Source organism: Benincasa hispida, chromosome 6 (genome assembly GCF_027475165.1).
Source record: "Benincasa hispida cultivar pf3 chromosome 6, pf3_genome.v1.1, whole genome shotgun sequence".
NCBI lineage: Eukaryota > Viridiplantae > Streptophyta > Magnoliopsida > Cucurbitales > Cucurbitaceae > Benincasa > Benincasa hispida.
The window spans coordinates 30264338-30283423 of record NC_143483.1 but is presented as its reverse complement, the minus strand read 5'-3'; positions in this window follow the sequence as shown (position 1 = coordinate 30283423).

Genomic DNA, 19086 nt, shown 5'->3' with positions numbered 1-19086 from the left:
TTGTTTTTGTTTTGTTTTTTGTTTTGTTTTTTTGTTTTTTTGTTTTTTTTTTTGTTTTTTTGTTTTTTTGTTTTTTTGTTAACAAAGTGCGCCACTTCCCTAAATAGGGAAGTTTTAACCAACATCTCCTTTAATATATATATATATATATATCTTCTTTTATATTTATCTTTCTTTTTTCATTGTTTATCTTATTTTATATTTATTTATTTATGTTTATTTTCTTTTAAATTTATCTTTTTTTATGTTTATCTTTTTTTATATTTATCTTTTTCTCTCTCTTTTTTTTTTATATGTTTATCTTCTTTTATATTTATCTTTTTTTATAATGTTTATCTACTTTTATATTTATCTCTTTATTTTTTTAATGTTTATTTTCTTTTATATTTATCTTTTTTTTTTTTTTTAAATGTATCATTATTATCTCAAACCTTCTACATATTATTTATTATTATTATTTTAATTTTCTTCAAAATGTTCTTATATTGTCATTATTTTATTTTCTAGATTTTTTTTACTTAGATATTTGCATAATTTCAAATAAATATTATGTTTATTATTTATCTAATGACCAATAAGATTTATAGGCCAAATTTTAAACCTAGTGGCTTAAACTTAGAACTTGTTTACTAATATCTAGATTTAATCTCGATCCTTAATTAACATTCATTATCTAATTTCCTATAATGTTTGTATACTTGTTACATATTTAATATGAGATTTTCAAAAAAATTATTTCATAATTTAAATGTGAAATTACCTTATTAAACACAAAAGGGAAATTGTCTAAATTTTTAGATATTTTATAAAAGGTTAGAAAAACACTTTTTGTCCCTAAGCTTTTATACCAACCGACCAACCATTGGCCTATTTTAATTTTTAGAGGCAAACATTATATATAAAAAGATACTAGTAGGGAAGGGGTCAAAAAAAAAAAAAAAAGCCTAGTCGAGAGTTGAACTTTCGACCTACTTTTAGTCTAACTCTCGAGCTACCCATCTCGATTTTCTAAACGCCTGCCATACTACCATATTTTTCTAAATACTTTTAAAACTACTATATTTTTTGTAATAATTTTTTCAAAGAATAATATTAAAATAAAAGTTCCGGTGGTAATGTGGGAGATGTGGTAGTGATGCATGTGTGATACATGACGGTGTGTGGAAATGATTGGTGTGGTGGAAATGATTGTATGAGGAAATTGATGTATGTGTGAAAATTAAAATTAAAATTATATTATTTGTTAGAAATTAAAACAATGGTTACGTTGAAATTATTAAAATGAGTAAACAAACAATTATTTTATTTTAATAGTGGAAAATGTGGGAAATCAAAATTGAGAAGATACTTACTTGAAATTGAAAATTGAAGATGATAATGGTGATTCAAAGAGGAAGAAATTGGAGAAAATAAGAATATTTGTTAAACTTTGACAAGTACAAGTTCTTCCTCTTCTCAAGAAAAAATACTCAAAAGAAACCCATAGCCATAAAACCTCTTTATAGGATAGGATTAGATACTCCAATTCTATTACTTTTACGTGATAAAAGATAAAGAAAATTTTCAAATTCAATACTCTCTATAGTTGAACCAAATCTAGAAAGCGGACCAGTTTACTTTAATTGTTATCCAAACTTTTTCAGTTTCATTAAGTAATCCAATTATATTTCAATCTTTAATTGTAAACCCCGAACTCTAGGTTTTCTAGATAAACATGTTTAATCAAAGGAATGTTATATTACATATTTATTAAAGTAGCAATTCATGTTTATTTATAGGAATTATGATAGAAGGGAAGGAAAAAAACATATTAAATGAGGGGTGACGTGGTGGTTAACCCTTGAACTCAGGAGGCGGCGGGAAGTTTTTGGAAGAAGAACTTTAAAAGCATGGTTTCGACAATTGACATGAGCAAATTTAGTAAAATCAGTGCCATTCGAAAACTGAGAGAATCTAGTTTGCGAGGTTGTCTTGCGGGAGAAAGATTGCAGGAGGAGAAGAATAAGAAGTGAAAAAAGTTCAGAGGGTGCAACATCTCGAGTTAATCAGGGCCCGAGGTGAAGATTGGAAGTTCCAGGCCAAACTATAAGGAATTCTCGACTGAAATTTTAAGGTAAGAAAGTAAACAAGTTTGTAGAAAGAAGTTTCTTGAAAAGAGCTCTGGATTTTGAGTTATGAATTTTTGAAGTTATAACAGGGAATCGGTGTATAAGCAGACAGCTGCTTGGGAAGAACAAACATACAGTTCACCATGGGGAGTTATAGCGAGATATGGGAATGAGGATCTTGCTTATAAAGGAAATCTCGCTGATTTTGTGAGAAGGATCTCGCTCTAGAAATAAATCTCGCTAGGAATTGGACTGAGTATCGATGGTAAGGTGAGTATCGCAAGGATGAAAATTTGCCAGGAAAAGCTTGATCTCGCTCATGAGGATCTCACTGATCTCGCTTATGGGGATCTCGTTGATCTCGTTAGTAAGGATCTCGCTGATCTCGCTCATGAGAATCTCGCTGATCTCGCCTATGAAGATCTCACTCATGAGAAGGATCTCACTCATGAGGGGGATCTCGCTCATGAGGATCTCCCCAGTAGAGTTGTCTTTGTTGATGAAAGTTCCTTTAGTAAATGAATTATTTGAGGTATTTTACTAAGAATTATAAGTATTTTAACCGGGAATTATGTTCTTTTAGGCCAAGAAGAGCTAGGAGAGGCGTATAAACCATTAAGAGTCCTGAAGAGCAGTGAGTGACTAAGTGAATTAATGTCTCCAATACTTATGTATATAAGTTCAAGTGAGTTACAGTGACATTAATGGTGAATTTATACTCCCCCAAACAACAAATGGTTGGAGAATAACTTAACGCATGTTTCTCGGCTTGTATATGTGTAACACGGGCCAAGGTATGTCATGTAATCATTACAAAAGTTAAGTTTCTAATTTTGTAATATGCTTCCTAGAGGAAGGCTATGAGAGAATGAGTTCTTGTGTAGATGATAGGCAATGGAACTTAATTTGATATTACAAAATACCCTGATACCGAAGGACATTTGAGAAGGTATCTGACCAACTTGATATCGAAGGACATTTGAGAAGGCATCTGACCAATTTGGTACCGAAGGACATTTGACAAGGTACCTGACCAACTTGATACTGAAGGACATTTGAGAAGGTATCTTAGTAGCTCGATACTGAAGGACAAGTTTGAGAAGGTATCTGAGCAGAAGTACCTAAGATATGATGGTACTTAGCATGGCCACATGCATGTAGGCAATTATGAATGAGAGGCCGAAGTATGGGTCTCTTGGCTGGTAATAAACGTTGGGAACTAGGACGGTTAGGCTCATTCTCAATTAGGGAATAATGATGTTTAATGATGTCAAAGAATGGTTTAAAGGTACATTTGGAGACAATTTATTGAGTTACTCATTAGTATATTTACATGTTTATAGTGATGTAATGCTTTATGTTATACGATTCTATAGTCGCTCACTGGGCTTTTAGCTCATAGAATTTCTATGTTTTCCCTTTTCAGGTAGCAGTCAGTTTCCTCAGGGTTGATCCTGCTGCTGCTTGCCACTGAAAGACTCGGCTTATTAAGAAGACTTAGGTTGATGATCTGTTTATGTACACATGTTTTGAGAGGGACTAGGGCTTCTTTAGGAATTTTTGGGCCATCTGTGAATATTTTTCTGTAAATGTTATGTCATGGTTGTATGCATGTATTTATGTAATCTTTATAGAACCTTAAGGGAGGTTTGCTATATGCGTATATTACTAATGTTTTAAACAGGTTGGTATCTAGATTAGAAGACTTGGGTGGTGGGTGCTGGCAGTAGGGCTAGTAACTACCACGGTCATATCCTCTTCCAGAATACAAGGGTAATCTGAGAGGGGGTATGACAATAATGCTTGATATCGGGCCCATTTGAATTGACTTGATAAAAAATTGTTTTTCAAAAAACTCATTTTTATTTAAACACTTCTAATAAAAATTGATTAAAATACACTTGAAAAGTTATTCTGAATGGTTGCCCAACATTCCGATTTCTTCCAAAATGACTTATTTATTAAATTAAGCATTTGAAAATGTATTCCAAACACATCGTGAAATTATAAATATAGATTGGAAACCACAAGCTAAATCCATTGTAGGAATAACAAATACATTACAAATTAATGCATACAAATTTATCTCCTAAACCTCTTAAGGCTTCTCCTAAATATCAAACCCTTCTACATAATCTTCTTCAGAAGAAATTAAGTTTTAGAAAAACAACGATCAAGAAGTAATAACTTCTCCTTGCTTCTCCTTTCAAAATGATTGACGTACCTAAAAGTGAAATAAAAGTACCAACATTAAAAGATATTAAAAATATAGAGTTACAGAATAATTAATCCAATAAAATTTTACATACAATATCCAACAAAGTGGAAAGAATAAAATATAAACTGGAACCCCAACATTATCCTATAAAGTCGCAACTTCAACCAATTACTAAAACAAAACCTTTATTTAAACCTTTTGAAATTCCGAATAAAGATTTAAAATTAATTAATTTTTCAGGTAAAGAATCTAATAATATTTTAGACAAATTAACCTTCAATTAACAAAACTTAAATCCATATTCATCAAAAACACCAAATATGTCAACATCAAAAGTTAATACTATAAATAAAAATCCTTGTAAAAATCATTATGATATTCATAAACTAGAAGAGAATTTTGATAATAACCTGGAAGAATAATTTCAGAACCTTACCTTTCAAAAGATAACAAATCCTAGATACCCAAAATTAAGAAATTATCTTTCTAGACTATCTCTCCCTGATATGCAATATGAAGAATGACATCAATTAACCTTGACCCAATATATAGGACATGACATCTATGAATGAAATATAGATGGCATGAATAAACATCAAATTCTAAATTTAATGCATGGGATTACTTTAGCCACCACTTGTCGCACCCCACCCAGAGCCCACCTCCTGAGCCCAAGGGGAGGTGTGAAGGACCGTAGATGCCACCCTTTTGTGATACCTATTGCTCACTTGAACCTTTTTACACTCTTAAAAATTTAAGCCAATGATATAAACAACAACTATTTGATTAAGCTCATTTTATTACAAATAGTACAACGTTTATACAACTCTCAGGTTTAACTACAAAGTTTACAACAGCAACTCTAAAAACTGGAAGTGTGACTGTAGCTGTGGCAAACCTTGACCTTAGCAGCACCCTGGAACTCCTCACTTTTCACTACCTGGGAAGAAAAATATGAAAGGAAAGAATGAGCTTCAAGAAGCTCAGTGAGTGGTAAGCAACTTCTAGAGTCCCTTTCAACTCATAATAATACAAGCATATCACAAATACGAGTTAACATTCAAACCTCAGTCTTGAATGAGTCTGTTCTCAACTCTATCTACACGTATGGTAGATAGTTAAACCGATACTACTCATAATGAGTCAGTTCTCAAACTCTACCTATACACACGGTAGATAGTTGAACTGATACTAGTCATAAACGCTTACTCTCTTATGTTCCCTATGTTTGCTATATGCACATAGATCCCCACTTATAGGCTCAAAAGCTAGGCCTGTCGGCCCTCTAACCATCCCATATGAGGTTCCTCTCACAGGCTTAGGAACTAGACCTCTCGCTCCCCCGACCATCCCGCGAGGTTCTGCTCCCGGGCTCAGGAACTAGGTCTATTGACCCCTTGACCATCCCGATCACATATCTCATACTCATATTAATTACTCATTCACAACATAAGCATATATATACTCTAAAAGATATGCTTAAGACTTAAAGGAAATACCACTCACCTTGGTAGGGTAAGAACCTCTCTCTAGAAGTTCCTTGATTTCCTCGGGCTCCCTTTTGAACCCTAAATTCCATATTCAAATTAAAGCTCAGATTACTCATAGTTACATGCCTTATTTCGAGATACTTCCTTCTACAAACATGTTCTAAAATGTCTCAAGAAGCTTATCTTAAAATCTCAGTTCATAATTTCTCGTGGTTTGACTGGAATCTTCAAATCATCAAGACTGGCCTAAGCTTACCCGAGAGCTCAACCCTTTTGTCTTTTCCTCTCTCTCTAGCCTGATTCTTAGGAGCTTCTTCTCCAGTAGCCCTGACCTGAAAACTAGACTCTCTGAGCTTTCAAGTGACTTTGGAATCACTCAAAATGCACGAGTATTCTGGAAGAACTTCTCATCCCAAATTGATGCTACTTCCAGACCTCACTGTCCGACAACATCTCCTCCTCTTGGAAACGCATGGTTTTCCTCCGAATTTGCTCTCAAACACTCTTCCTAATGTTCTTTGAAGAGAATTTGTGTTATGAGCTGAGGATACATCTTTTGGTGGTATTTATAGGCCAAAGGAACCGATCCTTCTCATTTCTTAAGGCTTCCAATGCAAGACACCTCCTACTTTAGAAACTTTTGGAATGTTTGCACCATGCTTTGCCACCACCTACTTCCATGCCATTCACCTACTTTCATGTCACTCACCTACTTGCATGAAGTTTGAGTTGTCTTCCTCATGCATAAGTCTTCCTTGCATGAAACTCTATTTGTCCACCTCCTACTAACTCAAGCTCAACCTCCTCTCGGTATAGCCACTTGTCTGGGTGAATCCATCAGGCTTGTGTAACGCAAGCCTCAACACCATATAAACACTTGGCCCATCATTTACTCCATTGTGTAGCTTTTACACTCATCGCATAGCTTATCATCTAGTAATCTCTCGTTGTTGCTTATTATCAAGTCCTCTCATTGTCGTTCATCATCCAGCCCTCTCGTTGTTGCCAATCGTCTAGCGCATGTGCCCATCGCATAGCGCCTACGCCCCATCGCATAGCTCCATCGTCTAGTGATCTCTCGCTGTTAACGATCTCATTGTCGCTCATTGTCTAGCGTATAGCCTATCGCATAGCTTCTGCACCTAGAGTGTAGCTCTCGTTGTCGCTCATCATGTAGCACTGACACCTATTGTCTAACGCATCACACCCATCGTCTAGCATCTGCGTCTATCGCACAACGCCCATCGTCTAGTGCTTCGCCTATTGTATAGCGCTCACACTTATCATGTAGCGCCCAAGCTTATTGTTTAGCGCTATCGTCTAGTGCTATCGTCTAGCGCTTATACTGATCGTGTAGTGTTATTGTCTAGCACATCGTTTAGCGTCGTATGTAGCTACACGATCGTCTGCGCGCATACTCCAACGCCCAACGCCTTGCGCTCATTGTCTAGCCCTCTTGCTCTCACTCACGCAATCTCTTATCATCCCAATGCATGAGCAACCTTTGGGCAACGCCTCTTGCCAATGCTTCGGCCAACATGCATCCCTTGTCATGTCAACAATTAGACAAACTTCATAAACTCAACGCATGGTTGTCCTTTGAATTTAAGACTTAATTTCTTTTAACCTCTACAAACTTAGCCTCATCTCATGCGTTTAATGTTTCCTAAACCACATGCATAGTTTCTTTTGACTTCACAATTAGCCAAATTTTTACTAATTAAAGCTCAATTCAAAGCTACTAAAAGAAAATCTCTTCAAACACTTAGAATTTTCCTTCTCTTCAACATAGGATTTAACTTATACTTAGTTAATTCTTTTTAATTACCTGCTTAAGTAGAGAAATTGAGATCCGGGTTTCACACCACTGCTAATAAGATACATCAAAATACAGACCACCAAATTGCTCAAATTTTAATTTTCTGATTCACTGGAAATTTAAAAGGATGGTGGGATAATTTTGTATCTTCAAGTGACAAAACAAGATTCTTAACTGCCATTAAAGTTGAACAAAATGGCTCAGGAATAAATTAAACACAACATATTGTTGCAACTTTGATTTACACCATTATCAAAAACTTTATAGGAGAACCCGTTCAATTCCAAGAACGAAGTTCTGAAATACTTTCCAACCTTACTTGTCCAACACTTCAAGATTTCATATAATATAAAGATGTTTTCTTAACTAAAGTTTACACTCGAACAGACTGTAATAATCAATATTAGAAAGAAAAATTCCTATCAAGATTATCGAAATTATTTCCTGAAAAGTTAGATCAAACAATAAGACAAACCTTATCAAGGTACAATTCGTTTTGATAATCTAACCTATGGTGAATTAATTAACTTTATCACCAATGAAAGATTAGCCTTATGCACAGTCTTTAAATTAAAAGAAAAAATGAAAAAAGAATTTCATAAGCAAAAACAGGAACTTTGGTCTTTTTGTGCTCAATATGGTTATGAGAAAATGCAGGCTTCATCAGCAAGAAAACAACCCAAGAAATTTAGAAGAAAATTCTATAGAAAACCCTACAAAACCCAAGGATATTTTCAAAATAACCAAAAAAAAAAAAAAACAAAATTATACATAAAAACCAAAAAGAAGATTAAAAAATATAAGATTACTAAGAAAAGGAAAGAAATTATTGTTATAAATGCAGGCAAAAAGGACATATAGCTCTCAACTATCTTATTAAAAAAAAAATTAATAACTTAGAAATAGAAGAAAACTTAAAAATTCAATTATTAAATTTATGAACACATTCAGACCCTTCCTCTTCGTCAAACAACAATGAAGAATCTTCTTATGACCAAATTTTTGAAGTCTAAGAAAATACTGATAATTCTGATTTCGAAACGTCATTATTCTCTAGTGATAATCAAATGAAACATGTAAATGTAATAAAACTATAAATGTCATTTCAAGAGACCAAGAAATTATTTTTGAAGCCGTTAGTCAAATGAAGATCTAGAAATTAAAAAAGAATATTTTGAAAAATTTAAAGAGCTTATTATTGAAGAACCCAAACAACAAAGTATCCAACATTACAATCTTAAAGATATATTTTCCCGCTTCTAACCCAAGAAAAAACCATTAACTATTTCCGACCTTCAAAGATAAATAAATACAATAAAAGAAGAAATATTTAACACTAAAAAAGAAAATTCCAAAATTAAATTTGAAGTCTTATCACTCCAAACTCAACAAATTATTGATCAACCTTCAACTTCTGAAAACCCTGAAAACAATGAAATTGATAACAAAGCCAATGAAATTTCTCATGAATCTTTTATCAATCTTATCAATAAAGTTCAATTACAAAAATGGTACTCTATTATTAATCTTGTTATAAATAAGGAATACTGTTTAACTTTTATGATTTTAATTGATTCAGGAGCTAATCAAAACCGTATACGAGAAGGATTAATACCTATCAAATACTTTGAAAAAACCTCAGAACAATTACATGGTGTCAATGGTCAAAGATTAAATTCACTACAAACTCTCAAATGCACATATTTGTAATCAAAGATATTGTTTTAAAAATACATTTATATTAGTTAAAGACTTAGATGAAGAAATAATTTTAGGAACTCTATTCTATCCCAACTTTATCCATTCTCAATAAGTGAGAAAGGAATAATCTAAAAAATTTTAGATCAAAATATTACCTTTAAATTTATAAATCTCATATCTACTAAAAACAATACATTATATTCAAGATTCTTGAATATTTAAAACTATCAATTCTATTAAAAGAAAGATACAACAAATACATTTTCTAAAAGAAGAAATAAATCATAAAAGAATAGAAAAATAATCAAATGATCCTTATATTCAAAACCAAATGAGTCAATTCAAGGAATTAATTGAAAAAGAAATATGTGCTTTTATTTCTAATACCTTATTGGAAAGAATGTGGTACATTGTTAGCTTACCAACATATTAAGAGTTTTCATGAATAAAAAACTCCCACCAAAGCAAGACCTATGCAGATGAATTTTAAAATATTATGAATGACATTTTTAATGCATATCAAGAATTTCCAATTGTTTATATTGATGATATTTTAATCTTTTCACAATCCATAAAACAATATTTTAAACATTTAAGAATATTTTACAAAATAATTAAACAAAACGATTTAGTTGTTTCTCTACCTAAAATAAAACTATTTCAACAAAAAATCATATTCTTAGGATATGATTTTATGAAGGAAAAATTAAACCAATTCAAAGATCGATAGAATTTGCTAACAAATTTCCGGATGAAATCACCATCAAAATCAATTACAAAGTCTTTAGATTGTTTAAATTATATATTAGAACTTTATTCCAAATTTAAGACAAAAATGTGAACCTTTATATCAAATACTTAGGAAAATTTCTCCTCCATGGACTCATCAACATACATCCATCATTAAAACCATCAAAGGTCTAGTAAAAAATCTTCCATATTTATCCATCATCAATCCACATGCATCACTTATTATAGAAACAGATGCATCAGATATAGGATATGGTGGCATTCTCAAATAGTCCATTAATGGTCAAGAACAACTAGTTAGATATCATTTGGGTATCTGGCTAGGATCTCAAAAAAATTATTCAACCATAAAAAAAAAAAGAGATTTTATCAATTTTTTCTTTCATTTACAAAAAAATTCCAAAGTAATTTAATCAACAAAAGCTTTTAATACGTGTTGATTGAAAAGCAACTACAAATGTTTTTCAAAATGATGTTAAAATCTAGTTTCTCGATAAATTTTTGCCAGATGGCAAGCAATACTTTATTGTTTTGATTTCAAAATTGAAGTTATAAAAAGGAGTACAAACTCATTTATTGATTATCTCACGAGAGAATTTCTTCATGGGAAGAATGAGAAAGAGAGTGAAAGAGAGAAAGCAAAGAAAGAATGGATTCTACTAGCAAGAAAGAAGAGAAGAATGAATGTGATCAAGAACAACAACAACGATCAACACCATCACAAACCAAAGCCTCATACTCTCAAGCGTTTCAGTTTCTCAAAGAATAATTATCACAAGAAATGGAGGATCGAAAAAGGAAAAATCCTTTAATGATACCGTTATCAAATGAATTTTAAATTTTGGGATCTTCAATCCCTTCAAGGCCTTTCGCCTTGATAATCAACCCTTCTCCTATCAAAACTGAGGAGTCATCCACTCCTCTAAGTACTTACATCCAAACCATCACAAAATCAAACCCTCAAAACTCAGAAGTTATATCCTCAAACAAAACCTTTAACTGCCAACCATTATCATCTACTAAACTCAAACTTCATATATTATAACTCTTGAGCCGAAATTCCTAGAAAACTCTATTCTTGAAACAATCCAAAATACATTTCCATAAAATTTCCATTTTATTACAATTCATGCACAAAAAACTCATTTATTCTAAGAATTTATTCTTGTTGATACCGACTCAATTGAAATCACTCATAACAGAAACAAAGATGACCCAAATAGAAATAGAATTTCCTTTTTTCAAAAGTCAGGATTCTTCGTGTTCTAATTCCAACAAAATAGAACCAAAGTATTTATACCAGAAAATATTTTCTCATCAATTTCTACCACAAACTTATTCATACATTGATTATCAAAATGCTTGGTACAATATGTTTTGGTTAAAGAATTTTAATCATTCCTGGTTCGTAATGTTTGACAAAACATATATTCAAAATTTTCCATCATGGTTTAATGATTGGTGGGATATATTTGGTCTTAATGAGGCCATCCTATCATACCAAATTTTTTATAGTTTTAAATACTTTTTAAATAATATTTTCTCATATTCTTTTTATTTAACTCTACGTTTTTCAAATTATTTTCATCTGGCATGGATCTTTTCTTGAAATTATTCAACCACAGAATCAAAAGGAACCTCCCGCCTTTTTCGAACATATAGAGTCAAGTGGTGCAACAAATTCAACACGACTATTGCTTAAAAAATTGTGCTGGGGAAATGGTTATTCATCTATTCCCACAACATGAAGCCAAACCTACAAAAATGTCAACAATTCCTTATTAAACGGTCAAGACTAATGGATGCAATGATACAAGTATCAAATGAAGAAGAACTCAATGTTATCCTTTACAAATTTCATCTCAATCCATTGTCAGCCAAGAAAAAAATACATCTAATCTTCAAGAAGAAGAGGATGAAAACGAATTTGCAAATTTTATGCATCATATTTACGCTAAACCCCAATTCACCGATCCAAAATTCTCAAGTTCCAAATAAAGACAATGTTGTACATGTGTCATTTTAGGTTTTAAAGTGTCAAAGTATTATACAGGTGTCATTTTAAATTTTAAGTATCATCTTTTGTAAAGATGTGTCTAACAACCCATGATGTAAAGAATAACGTGGCTTCTTTTATGTAAATAGTGTAGCGTCTTAAATCTATATAAAAGAGGCTTAGTAGATAGCTAGAGTAGAGGTTTTTGGATTGAGTTTTGTATGAGTTCCTTTTGAGCACTTTTTCTCAATAAAAGGAAGAACTTGAACTTGTAAAATTTCAATAAAAGTTCTATTTTTCTCCAAATTCTTCCTCTTTGAACCACTGTTATCATCTTCAATTTTCAATTTCAAGTAAATATCTTCTCAATTTTGATTTCCCACATTTTTCACTATTATAATAAAATAATTATTTGTTTATTCCTTTTCATAATTTCAACATAATCATTGTTTAATTTCCAACAAATAATATAATTTTAATTTTAATTTTCACAATTACATCAATTTCTTTGTACCATCATTCACAATTTCCAACAAATAATATACTTTTAATTTTAATTTTCACATTTACATCAATTTCCTCATACTATCATTCCCATGACACCATTCATTTCCACACACCATCATATAAGGGTGTAATGGGTTGGGTTGGGTATGGTTGAAGGTGTTTTTTGGATTAACCCAAAAATTCGGGTTGGTTGGGTTGGCAACCCAAAGACCTAAATAAAGTCTCCAACCCAATCCAACCCAACCCTTAAAATTTGGATTGAGTAGAGTTTGGTTGGATTGTTGGGTTATAACTTATTTTTCTTTTTATTTAAAAATATGTAAATTTATATACAATACCTGGCTAATAACTAAAATCTCATAAAATTCAAATGCAAAATACCAAATATCTATGATATTTATTGCGAACTTTAAATAAAGATAAATGTCATATCAATTTTAAAAGAAAAATATTAAAAATTCACAAATTAACTAATACAAAATAATCAAAATTTAAACAAAGAGAAATATATATCACATATTTTATTAATTATTTTGCCTTTTTTTTTTTTTTTTTTTTTTTTTTTTTTGTTAACCCACGATCCAATTCAATGAAACAAAAATAGAAAAAGTTTATCCCATCCCTACCTAACCTAAGAATAAAATTAACCCAACCCAATTGTTATATTTTGGGTTAGATAGTCCGGGTTATTCGGGTTGTCGAATTATTTGAATACCCCTATCGCCACGTGTCACCCATGCATCACGACCACATCTTCCACATTGCCACCACAACACCATATATCAGTATATATATGTATGTATATATTGTTGGGCTTTGTGCCCTAAAGTCTCGCGTCTAGTAGTTTGTAAACAACTTTGTACGAACACTTCTGATGTATAATATAAATGATATTTACTTCACTACTTGACTTTGCACATTTAGATTTTACCACAAATCAATAAACATAAAATCCCTAGTTATCTGTATGTGACTCAAGCATGTCTGTGGTGACATACAAGTGAATCATGTCTTGAGTGATAACCAAAATGGTCTGTAGTATATGGATATAAGAGGGAAACCTTATCCAGGTAACACTACGGATGTGGCCCACTTTGTGGAATGGTCATAAGTATTGTGACTTGTCACAGATGGTCTGATCCTGATCATTCGTGTAGGGGACATGTGAGCGGGGGCGTCCTATACAAAGAGTTTGTATAAGACCTGACCACGAAGTGTTAACGTCTCGTTATATAACACCGTTCATAACTGAGACTTCACTTCACTAGGATGACCATAAGTAACATGACCTCAATCCTGAGTGAGTTGGGAACTCCTACCATTGAGAGCGGTTCTTTGATTTGCATGGGTGCGAGTGGCCAGAATGCCGACTCAAACCTACCACTTTGGGGATTCGTCTGATTTGGGAGCTAGAACTCAACTTCACAAGATGGAATTCACTCCTTCCCCGAGGCAGGGGTAAGTAGATAGATAGCTCCCTTAAGGGCTAATTCCAGGGCTTGAACGATGTGGCACCACGTACCTTCTCATGGCTCGAGAGGTGTTCACACATAGTAGGACTATGTTGTATTATTCTTTAGAGGGATCAGTGGTACTTAAGGAGGAAGATGTAATTACAGGGGCAAAATGGTAAATTGGCCTGCTGTAATTACGAGCATCTGTGAAGGGTCATCGTATTGATGATTGGTTATATCCAATGGATATAGAAATATATCTATGGAAAGAAGAGTTCAACTATCGGTCTTTAGTGGAATGCCTGGCAGTTAACAGATGGTGGATATCATGACTAAAGAGTTTAGTCAGTTATTCACGTACCGTTGGAGCTTCAAGCCAAAGGTTTATAAGGTCCCCTTGGTAGCTTGGATACAAGTCGAGAGTCAGTTTTTGGGTCAATTTGAAATGTTCAAATTGACAAGAGGGTGTTTGATTATATATGATATAATTGAACGAGTTAATTAAATATGATGTAATTAACTTTATGTATGAGATACATTAATTTGGAGGAAATTTGATATAAATATGATTTATATCTAGTAGAAGAAAAATATTATAATTAATATATGATATTAGTTTATATGTTATGAATGTGATAAGATCACATTCATTGGACGGTTATAAAGGAAATGGGAAGATGCCTCTTCGTTTAACATAACGGTGCATCATAAATAGCAGACAGTGTGTTGATCTCGGTGTGAGCAGGTATTGTGAAAAAGATAGTGTCATCGTTTAGAAAATCAGTGCCTATATGATAGGGACTGCACGATCGCTTACATATACGATATTGCTAAGTGATCACATACCGATTACACCGTTGCGCGTTATTACCTAAACGATCGTTTACCTTTTTCCTAAGCAATCGTTTAACTCCCGATATTTACTAAACGATCGTATAGACGATCGCTTAGTTTTTCCTACGCAATCATTTTGGACAATCACTCACCCTTTTCCTACACGATCGTTTAGACGATCGTTAACTTTTCTTACACGATCCTATTGACGATTGCTTACTTTTGATACATGATCGTATACTTTACCTAAACGATCAAGCATATTGTCTATGCGATAGACAACCACATCTCCCACCTGCTTGATCGTTGTGTACGGTTGCTCTTCCTCCTTCCCTCTACCAAATCCGATCAAAGCCCACACTTTGGATTCTCACTCCAAGAATACTGAGGGCTCTAAGTGGTATTGTCTTCTCCGATTCCTTCTGTCTGAGTGGTGATTGTTTGAGGTAGACGGTTGGGCTTCAGACTCGATGTGAAGAAGAAATATTCATCTGGTATGATTTCTTGATCCCTTTTGCATCATGAAAGTATGTTTAAATGTATATGCGGTAATTCTGTCACAATAAATTGGAAAGATCCACTTCCACTCGTAGGTACACTTGAATAAGAGTTTCTTTATATATGTATTAAACCAAGTCAAACCCTAGATTTGACATCTCCCCTTATGCTTCTAAATTACATAATCAAAATAAATCACAAATCTTTTTTATCAAAATAATTTAAATTAATTATATTATCAATTAATTCATTTTTTTGGCTCCAACCCCCAATATTAAAGGGGAATAAACTCTAAAATTTTAAGACAGTTAATTTAAAATTCTCCTTAAACTCGAGTTGTTACAATTCATGTCTATATACGAAATTTTAGTAGGTCCTTAAATTCTATTTTGTGTCTATAGTTTCCTAATATTCCAAATTTCAATATGCCTCCTACGTGTTTAAAAATTAATCTGTTATATCACAAATAAAATTTAACTTAATTTGTAAATAGGTTTTGATTGACATTTTAAAAACATCAATGTATCCAAAAGTTAAAATTTGAACATTGAAGGCTCATTTACACACAAAATCAAACTCTATGTGTAACGACCGGATCCTTACATATTTGGTTCGACCGCTACGACATGCATACTTAGACTTTTCTATCATGAGAAGAGTTTTGGTAAAAATCTCAAAAGAACATATCTAAGATTTTATTAATTAGATAGAAAACTATATAAAAAGTTTATTTTACAAAACACCAGGATCCATAAAACATTAGCGTAGTGATACAAAAATGCATATGCCTATGATAGTGAGCTTGATGGTTGGCCATTTGAGCGACGTCCAGTTCTGCCACCTACGTTGTGTCCTTACCTACAAAGTCTGTAAAATAGTATGAGTATATAATATACCCAGTAAGTAGTTCTCACATAGGGTACTGACCAAATGCACAATCACATGCAACATGTCCTGAAAACATATGATTGGAACCGAAAAGATATAATAACATGTGATGGTCGGTTATGCTTCTAACGTAAATTTCTCTGCCCTGGTAGGAAGATATGGACTTAAGCAAAAACTAACCTATCTGATGATTAGCGGGTCATGCAGTCAGTAGGGCCAAAGTCACATCCAACATCAACCATTAGCATAAACGTAAAATTGGACTAGAGAGGTGCAACCATACATACCCTGTTAGTCCCTAGCATAAACTTGACATAGAATTGGGTTTAGAGGGGTGCAACCATACATGCCCTGCTAGCCCTAGAAGCATAACCTTTATCTATTTAAAATTTAATCTTATTTCATCGTTGTGAACAAACATAATGCACGGGGTCCCTTGTCGATAAACGTATTTTAAACATGTAATGCAATATAACAATAACATAATTATGCAACATATTAAAGATACACTACCATGAAACACTTAAAGAGAGGGTGGGATAAACTACTTACCTTGACTACGATCCTAGTTATTCCTTATTATTCCTTATGGTATAATCAATAGAGCTTTCCCTATTAAACCAGAAGGAAATTTGGGTAGCACTTCCCTCGTGTTTCCTCCTTCTAACTAACAGAATTACTTCACCCTTTTCACACGATTTTTACTACTGAGTATTGTTTGAGAATGAGTTTAACTTCCAGCTCAAAGCCTCATATTTATAGCCGTTTCCAGCTCTTCTCTGTGTGACAACTCATCCTACAAATGGCTTCTTTAAAATTATTTAGGTTTAAGAATTTCTCTTAATAAGACACCTAATTTTGGCTAACATTTGGCCTTACGTCATCAACCTTTGTTTGTATTCAATTTTAGGGTTCTCCATGTATAATCTATAAGATCGTGGCCAAATTCAACGCATAATCCATGCTTTTTTCCAAATCTCGCTCTTTTTGTTCTCAGAATCTCGCTCTCTCCAGCTTTCTCGCTGGTTTGGCTCCCGTGGCTCTCGCTCTCTCAAGATTTCTCACTGGTTTACTCTCGTGGCTCTCGTTCTCACTAGATTTCTCACTGGTTTAATCCCGTGGCTCTCGCTCTCTCCAGCTTTCTCGCTGGTTTACTCTCGTGGCTCTCGCTCTCTCCAATTTTCTCTCCAATCTCGCCAGTGTGGCTCTCTTCTTCTTTCTCTCCATCTTTTCTCTCCAACTTTGCTCTCTCCCAGTTTTCTCTCCAATATCGCTCTCTCCAAGTTTCTCTCCAATATTTCTCTCCAATCTCGCTCTCTCTCCAGGCACTTTCTCTCTGAGAATCTCGCTCTCTCCAACTTCTAATTAATCCTCCCTGATTCTGCCCCCTTATTCATTATTTTTAGATAATTAATAAATTTCTTATTTCTTCCAATTCTAAATTTCCATCCGATTTTCCTATTAAATTTATTTGTTTTCCTACTTTCTAAATTAGGGTTAGAATATTACATTTACTACCCCCTTAAATAAAATTTCGTCCTGCTTACATTTGACATTTAATTTCCTGTAGTGTATGCGTACAAATTTGGGTTGTTACATTCTTCCCCCCTTAAGAACTTTCGTCCTCGAAAGTTTCGTGGTTCTTAAACAGATAAGCGTATTTGACTTTCATCTCTTCTTCTCGTTCCCATGTAGCTTCTTCTACTTGCTGATTTCTCCAGAGAATCTTCACTAAACTTATTTCCTGATTACGAAGTGACTTCTTCTCTCTTGCTAGGATGCAAAATGGAGTCTCTTCATATTCCAATTTTTCACTTATTTGTAGAGGTTCATAATTTACTACATGTGATGGGTCAAACACGTATTTTCGAAGCATCGATACATGAAAGACATTATGTATTGTAGAAAGGGTGGGTGGTAATGGCAATCGATAAGCTACTTGGCCAATACGTTCTAATATTTCAAAGGGTCCAATAAAGCGGGGGCTAAGTTTTCCTTTTCGTCCGAAACGTATAATGCCTTTCATTGGTGCTACCTTTAGAGATACGTGATCTCCTACTTTGAATTCCATTGATGGTCGACTCATAACAAGCAAGTTAAACTAATCTTTGCTTCTAATTGTTTTATTACCTTAAACAAGGTTGATTAAAGCAATATTCATTGATGGTCGACTCATAACAAGCAAGTTAAACTAATTTTTGCTTCTAATTGATTTATTACCTTAAACAAGGATAAATCTAAAGCATGGAAAAGAAATATTCAAGCATTGGTTGTCAATCAATAATAAGAAATATCTAATCATAATAAGTACAATTAAATTAAAACCCATAAGCAAAACAGTTTGAACAATGTTTGTTGAAGAATAAGTCTCACAACTAAACTAAAAGGGAAAACAATCAAACCTAAGCTAGAAGAGTTACCTTACCCACTAATCATTCTCCAAATTAAGGAAATGAAGCTCCAAGATGACTAAAATGGTAAGGATAAGTGTTTACAATGCAGAGGAGAAGAAAACCATAGAAAAAATGGCAAAATGGTCTCTTCTCTTGTCAAATTGAGCAAAATTTTATATAAAATGGACGTGAGTGTTGCGGCGCCCTTGTTGCATAGTGCACAGAGGGGTGGGTCTTAGCGCACTGCGACACTTTTGCACTACACGTGCAGACAATTCTGCAGCACCGCATCGTCATAAGACAGCACCATGATGGTCTAGTCCTACGATGCTCCCCAACTATCCCAAAATCCAAGCTCTCTAGAAAATGTGTCACATAAGATGCCGCTACACTACTACTCGGCGTTCCTCAGTGGCATATTCGTAATTTT